The following is a 7975-nucleotide window of genomic DNA, read 5'->3' on the forward strand; positions in this document are numbered from 1 at the left end:
GAGGGGGGAGGGGGGAGAGGGGAGAGGGGGAAGGGGAGAGGGAGGGGGAAGGGGAGGGGGAGGAGGGGTTGGAGGAGGAGGAGGAGGAGAGGGGGGAGGAGGGTGGGAGGAGGGGGAGGAAGAGGAGGAAGGGGGGAGGAGGGGGAAAAGGAGGAGGGCCCAGCAAACTGCCTGGGGAGGGGTGGGGGGGCGGGGATGACCCTTCTGTTTAGAGACTGCAGCTTCCCCCTGTGGTCGCCAGGACTCCCCTGGGAGTACCTTTGGGGGTGCACCAGCCTGGGAAATGGCAGTGGAGATACTAGAGTACGTCTTGGGCTTTTTGGTGCTTCTCTGAATGTTTACTTGTAGGGATTTATTAATGCTAGCAATCTCTCAAAAACCAGGTTGCTGTGACAAATAGAGGCTACAGTCCCTTTTATGATAATAATAATTATTATTTTTATTATGTTGGTCATGGAGCCTGAACTCTGGGCCTGGGCACTGTCCTTCAGCTCTTCAGCTCAAGGCTAGAGCCACACCAGCACTTCTGGCTTTTTCTGCTTATGTGGTGCTGAGGCATCAATCAAACCCAGGGCCTCATGCATGCAAGGCAAGCAAGCACTCTACCACTGAGCCACTTTCCCAGTCCTATTACTATTATTATTATCATCATCATCATCATCGGGAAGTGTTGTTTATGAAGCCCCTGCTGTGTATTGTTGTCGGCGCTGGGCTTTTATGGTAGAACAAGTTGGACCTGGTATTTTTTTTTTTTTTTTTGGGTCCGGTCATGGGGCCTGAACTCTGGGCCTGGGCGCTGTCCCTCAGCTCTTCAGCTCAAGGCAAGCCCTCTACCACTTGAGCCACAGCGCCACTTCCAGCTTTTTTTTTCTGCTTATGTGGTGCTGAGGAATCGAACCCAGGGCTTCAGGCATGCAAGGCAAGCGCTCTACCACTGAGCCACCTTCCCAGCCCTGGACCTGGTATTGTCATCCTGGAACCAAGGGTCTGTCGATGTAAATCGGGAAAATTATCTATGGTAAGTAAGAGAAACTCAGCATGTTGGCTCATGCCTGTAATCCTAACTTCTCTGGAGGCTGAGATCTGAGGAGCATGGTTCTAAGCCAGCCTGGATAGGAAAAATCTGTTAGACTCTTATCTCCAATTAACTAGTAAAATGTGAGAAATGGAGCTGTGGCTCATGTGTTAGAGTGCTAACCTGGAGGAAAAAAAAGCTCAGGGACAGTGCTCAGCCATAAATTCAAGCTCCAGGCCCATCTCACACATACAAACAAAAGCAATACTCCAAATTTAGAACACCCAAAGGATTTAAACAGACTTTTTGTGGGTCATGGGGCTTGAACTCTGGGCCTGAGCACTGTCCCTCACCTCAACTCTTCAGTTCAAGGTGAGTGCTCTACCACTTGGGCCACAGCAGCACTTCTGATAAGAGTCTCACGGACTTTCCTGTACGAGGTGGCTTTGAACCGGGATCCTCAGATCTCAGCCTCTTGAGTAGCTAGGATTACAGCTGTGAGCCACCAGTGCCCAGCTTAAACAGATATTTTTTTTCTTTCCTTTTTTTTTTTTTTTCCTGGCCCTAGGGCTTGAATTCAGGGCTTTGGTGCTATCCCCGAGCCTTTTTGTGCTCAAGACTAGCGCTCTATTACTTGAGCCACAGTATCACTTTGGTTTTTTCAGAGTAGTTAGAGATAAGAATCTCATGGACTTTTCAGCCCAGGCTGGCTTTGAAGCAAGATCCTCAAATCTCAGCCTCCTGAAAAGCTAGGATGAAGCCTGTCATCCTAAACAGACATTTCTTCAGAGAAGATATATCAATAGCCAATATGTGCATGATAAGATGGTTGGTCAATATCTTGTCATCCAGACAATGCAAGTCAAAGCTCCCGGGAGATTCCACTTCACACACTGGACTGGTTAGAGCAAAGACAGATGACAGCTAGTATTGGTGAGGATGGGGACAACCTGGAGCTCTTGTAAGTCAATGTAAATGTAAACCAAACAAAACAAAAACAGTGCAAGCAATGTAGAATATCATCAGCTTGGCAGTGCCTCAAAAGTTTAAGCATAAGGTAAACATATCACCCAGTGACTCAACTCCTAGAGATTTCTTCCAAGAGAAATAAAAACAACCCTTCCTGAGATGGTATACAAGTGTTTATTGCATTGTTATGCAAAATAGTGGAAACCAACCAAGTATTTGCCTAGAGATCAATGCAACATAGTACATCCGTGCATGGTGTGGAATATTACTATGTCTATAAGAAGAGATGGAGTATTATCATGCAGGTAAAACTTGGAAATGTTGTATTAAGTGAAACAAATCAGGCACACATTATATAATTTCATTCCTATGAAAAGTGCACAAAAGATAAACCCCCTAGGGACGAGAAGCAGAGGGGCAAATGGCTTTTGGAGGGAGGGTTGGGGTGGGCACGGGAGATTGACAGCTCATGCATGTGGGGGTTTTTCTTTCAGAGTGAACAAAAATGTTCTAAAATTAGCTCTGACCATTGCGTAACCCCATGACTACACCAAAACAACACATTGCATTGTGCGCTCAAAGTGGATAAGTTGGAGGACGAAGGCTGGTTTTAAAAATCCAATAGCTGTTCAAATTCAGTTCCAACATTTAGGTGAAGAGCTTTCATGTAAGAGGATTATCAGCTCCTTGGGGAAGGGGGGGGCAGTCTTTCCCCTGGGTTTACCTCTCTCTGTTGGCTCCACTGTCCAAGCTGCAGGTGGCCTGCAGCAATCTCTTGCAGGCTGATGTGCTCAGTGTCCACTCTAGTGGCTTTCCAGGAGCACTACCCAGAAGCTGGGAGCACAGTCCTTCCAAGAGTAACTGCCTTCATTTGTTCTTCTCTTTCGCACTGACATCTTTCTCTTAAAGCAGTGGTTTTTCGCCTTTGGGTGTGTGGGGGTATTCTGGAGAGGCTTGATGACATGCTGATGGCCAGGCCTCTCCCCTCTAGAGGCTGCGTGGAGTTTCTGGTTCCTCTCAGGTGAGACCTGCTGATCGATTGGTCAGGGCCAGCCCCAGAACCTCTGTTCTAAACTTATAAACATATGGCTTGTGAACTGCTTCTACTCTGATCTTTAAGACATCTCCAGCACCCAGGGATATTATAAAGGCAGCTGGCTCCAGCCAACCACATCTTCTGTCTAGAAAATGGGGGTGTGCCAAAAGCCAATGGGTCAGGTGCCCATGGGTCACACTTGTAATCCTAGCTACTCAAGAGGCTGAGATCTGAGGACTGTGGTTTGAAGGCAGCCTGGGCAGGAAAGCCCATAAGATTCTTTTTGTCGGTGGTGGGGGTTGTGGGGCTTGAACTCTGGGCCTGGGCACTGTCCCTGAGCTCTTCAGCTCAAGGCTCGCACTCTACCTCTTGAGCCACAGCGCCACTTCTGGTTTTCTGGTGGTTAATTAGAGATAAGAGTATCATGGACTGAGTAGCTAGGATTACAGGGGTGAGCCACCAGCCCTGGCGGCTCCATGAGATTCTTTTTTTTTTTTTTTTGGATCCGGTTGTGGGGCCTGAACTCTGGGCCTGGGCGATGTCCCTCAGCTCTTCAGCTCAAGGCTAGCGCTCTACCACTTGAGCCACAGCGCCACTTCCAGCTTTTTTCTTTTTGCTTATGTGGTGCTGAGGAATTTCAAACCCAGGGCCTCATGCATGCAAGGCAAGTGCTCTACCACTGAGCCACCTTCCCAGCCCTCCATGAAATTCTTATCACCTATTAACCAGCAAAAAGCTGAAAGTGGAGGTGTGGCTCAAGTGGTAGAGCAAAAGCTAAGGGACAGCACCCAGACCCTGAGTTCAAGCCCTAGTACCTGAACAGAAGAAGGAGGAGGAGGAGGAGGAGGAGGAGGAGGAGGAGGAGGAGGAGGAGGAGGAGGAGGAGGAGGAGGAGGAGGAGGAAGAAGAAGAAGAAGAAGAAGAAGAGGACGACGATGACAAGAAACAGTCAGATGGGCTTAATTTTATACCAGGGTAAGGCATTATGATGTTCCCCATCTGATTCTTTTGGGTCCAGTCATGGGGCTTGAACTCTGGGCCTGGGTGCTGTCCCTCAGCTCTTCAGCTCAAGGCTAGTGCTCTACCACTTGAGCCACAGCACCACTTCCGGCTTTTTTCTTTTTGCTTATGTAGTGCTGAGGAATCGAACCCAGAGCCTCATGTATGCAAGACAAGCACTCTACCACTGAGCCACCTTTCCAGCCCCACTCATCTGATTCTTAAAGCAAGGCATTTTAAAATAGAGACTTGAATAGAGATGAGTGAGATTCTCTTAGCCTAAACTATTGAAAACATAAAAGCATACACTAGGGGCTGGGAAGGTGGCTTACTGATTCCTCAGTACCAAATAAGCAGAAAAGGCCAAAAATGGTGCTGTGGCTCAAGTGGTAGAGTGCTAGACTTGAGCAAAAGAAGCTCAGGGACAGTGCCCAGGCCCTGAGTTCAAGACCCAAGACTGACTGGCAAAAAAAAAAAAAAATAGCATATATTCTATACAAGCAGTTCCTAAGTCAACTGTGTCCTAAACCCTATTTTTATCCAGATGACAATCTACTCATCATGAAAATTGAACTTAATTTTAAAAGGAAGTCAATGTTTTAAGTTCATAAAGATAAATGCCTTTTTTTGGAATTTGTCAGGTAAATCCCTTTAATTTTGTTGAAATTTGTTTTGTGCCCAAACATACTTTTTTTTCATTATTTTATTTTTGCCAGTCTTGGGGCTTGAACTCTGGGCCTGGGCACTGTCCCTGAGCTTCTTTTGCTCAAGTCTAGCACTCTACCACTTGAGCCACAGCACCTCTTCTTTTTCTGTTTATGTGGTACTAAGGAATTGAACCCAGGGCTTCATGCATGCTAGGCAAGTATTCTACCATTAAGCCACATTCCTAGCCCCACACGGTTTTAAACTTATTTTTTATTATTTATTTATCAGTTGCAGGGCTTGAACTCTGGGCTTGGGCACTGTCCCTGCGCTCTTTAGCTCAAGGCGAGCACTCTACCGCTTGAGCCACAGCGCCACTTCTCACACGGTTTTATATTAAAGAATATATCTGGTTTATATAGAGAATGTATGTACCTCTCACAAAGAAAATATACCCTGCTATTGTGGAGAAGACTGCCTTATAAATGTCTATTAATGTTTTTATGCCAGGTATGGTGGTACATACCTGTAATCCCTGAATTCAGGAGGCTGAGGCAGGAGGATTATGAGCTTGAGGTCAGCCTGGGCTACACAGTGAGACCATAGCAGAAAGAAGGAAGGAAGGAAGGAAGGAAGGAAGGAAGGAAGGAAGGAAGGAAGGAAGGAAGGAAGGAAGGGAGGGAGGGAGGGAGGGAGGGAAGAAGAGAGGGAGGGAGGGAGGGAGGGAAGAAGAGGAGGAGGGAGGGAGAGAAAAAAGAGGAAAAATGAAAGAAGAGGAAGAAGGAAAGAAGAAAGAAAAAATAAGGAGAGAAGGGGGAGGGGAAAGCACTGATTTGTAGTGCTGCTGCATTGTTTTCCTTTCTTTGGAGTTGCTCAATCCATCATTGAAAGTGGAGTAGTGAAATCTCAAACTATTGTTATTGAATTGTTCACTTCCTCCTTCTACCTAATCCCCACCCATTTACTCAGAGGCTCTATTAAGTGTGTGTACATTTACAATTGCTACGTCTTCTTGATGGATTGGCCCTTTGTCATTAAAAAAAAAATCATGCCTGTCTCTAATTACAATGTTTGTGTTAGAGTCTATTTTGTCTGCTATTAGCATACTCACTCTTTTGATTTGTTTAACTTCTTTTACCCATTTACTTTCTATCTATTGTGAATCCGGAAGGAGACTTTTTTTTTGTCCTGGGGCTTGAGCTCTGGTCTTGGGCGTGGGCGCTGTCCCTGACCTCTTCAGATCAAGGCAAGCACTCTACCACTTGAGCCACAGCTCCACTTCCAGTTTTCTGGTGGTTAACTGGAGATAAGTGTCTCCTGGATTTTCCTGTCCAGGCTGGTTTTGAACTGGGATCCTCAGATCTCAGCCTCCAGAGTAGCTAGGATTACAGGTATGAGCCACTGGTGCCCAGCTGAAAGGAGACTAAACAATTTATAGTTGGACTTTATTTTTAGCCATTCTTCTGATCTCTAGCTTTTAACTGAAGAGTTTGATCCACTTAAGTGTGTGATAATATAAGGTACTAATGTAATGTGATGATGTAAGTTGTTATTTTACTCTTTGTTCCATTTGCCTCTTCCCCCCCCCCCCCCCCTTCCTCCTTTAAAAAATTTTAAACCTAGTCCTGGGGCTTGAATTCAGGATCTGGGTGTAAGGTCCTCTCCTGGATGGCGAGCAGACTCCACCCTCCTCTCAGCAAAGTCTCCACCCAGTACCTGCATTACCTAGGCAACTGGGACACCTGGAAGGTCACATCTGCATCTGCTGAGGTCACATCTGAATTTGATGTGGCCACACCTTTCTCCACCCATACCCTAGATAAGGCCTGGCCCAGGCCGAGACTCTCTCTCTGCTCTTTTCTAGCTCTCTTAGCTCTTTTCCCCAGCTTTCTCTCTTTCCCAGGCCTTCCCCAGCCGGGTGGAGGGTCAACATGGCCTGGTGCCAGCCAGAACAATGAATAAACCTACCCCTTACCTGAATACCACGTGCGTGCTGCTGTTCTTACTCGGCTATCTCTTTTTAAAAACCTAACACTGGGCACTGTCCTTGAGCTTTTTTTGCTTAAGGCTAGCATTCTACCACTTGAGCCACAAGCTCCACTTCCAGCTTTTGGGTAGTTATTTGGAGATAAGAGTCTCGCAGACTTTTCTGCCCAGGCTAGCTTTGAACCATGATCCTCAGCTCTCAGCCTCTGGAGTAGCTAAGGTTACAGGCATGATGCTCTGGTGCTCAACTGATTCTCTTTGTTTTCAGTAGCTCAGAGACAGAACTAAGTAAGAAAAAAAAGGAAACCTCAGACTGGCTGAAACGATGCTTATGTCCCTCAAAGGACACAAGCACGGGCACAAGCTGTGTGTGTGAGGACATCCTATCTCTCATTTCTTTTAACCGTATTATTTTCTCCTCGTTGAAGCATAGAGCCACCAGGTCCAGTTCTGATTATCATTTGCCTCTGTGGAGATTGTTGTACTGCATAGCTGTTGTAATAAAAAAATTTTGGGGGGGCACATTGGAGGTTTACAGCATGACATGACAGGATATATGATTCATGGGATATGTATCCCAGTAGAAAGTAAAAAGGTTACTATAATGAAAGAGATGAATGGATGTGCCATTTTATAGCCATACATTTTTGTGGGTGTGACAAAGATCTTGTTTAATCCCAAATACAATTTTGTTCTCTGTGGACCTCATGTTGTACCATAGATCTCTGGCCCCAGGCACCCTACAAAGCTGTTCTTTTACACCTTTGGACCTTTGTCATCTCCTCTCCTCTCCTCTCCTCCCCATTTGTGGTAAATAGGTGCTCTGTCTGCATATTTGAGATTTGTAAAAAAATATATATATATATGTATATTTTATGAGCACAAATTTTATTTTGTAGTTTACCCAGAGAGAGAATTAGGATTTCACTTCCTGCTTCTTTTGCTTAGGTTATGGACACTTTGTGAGACTGGGAGGTGTTGTTACTCAGTGTTAGGGGCTTAGCTCGGTATTTGCTTCTGAACTTTTAAAATATAAGATCATGTAGTATCTGTTTTTATGTGTCTGGCTTATTATTATTATTATTTTCTGTACCAGTCCTGGGGCTTGAACTCATGACCCAGGCTTCTTTGCTCAAGGCTAGCATGCTACCACTTGAGCCACAGCTCCATTTGTACCTTTTTTTTTTTGGCCAGTCCGAGAGCTTGAACTCAGGGGCTGAGCACAGTCCCTGGGCTTCTATTTTCCCCCCTCCAGGCTAGCACGCTATCCCTTGAGCCACTTCTGGCTTTGCATGTGGTACTGAGGAATCGAACCCAGGGTTTCA

The sequence above is a fragment of the Dipodomys merriami genome, unplaced genomic scaffold (genome assembly GCF_024711535.1).
Source record: "Dipodomys merriami isolate MVZ:Mamm:240054 unplaced genomic scaffold, mDipMer1.0.p SCAF_177, whole genome shotgun sequence".
NCBI lineage: Eukaryota > Metazoa > Chordata > Mammalia > Rodentia > Heteromyidae > Dipodomys > Dipodomys merriami.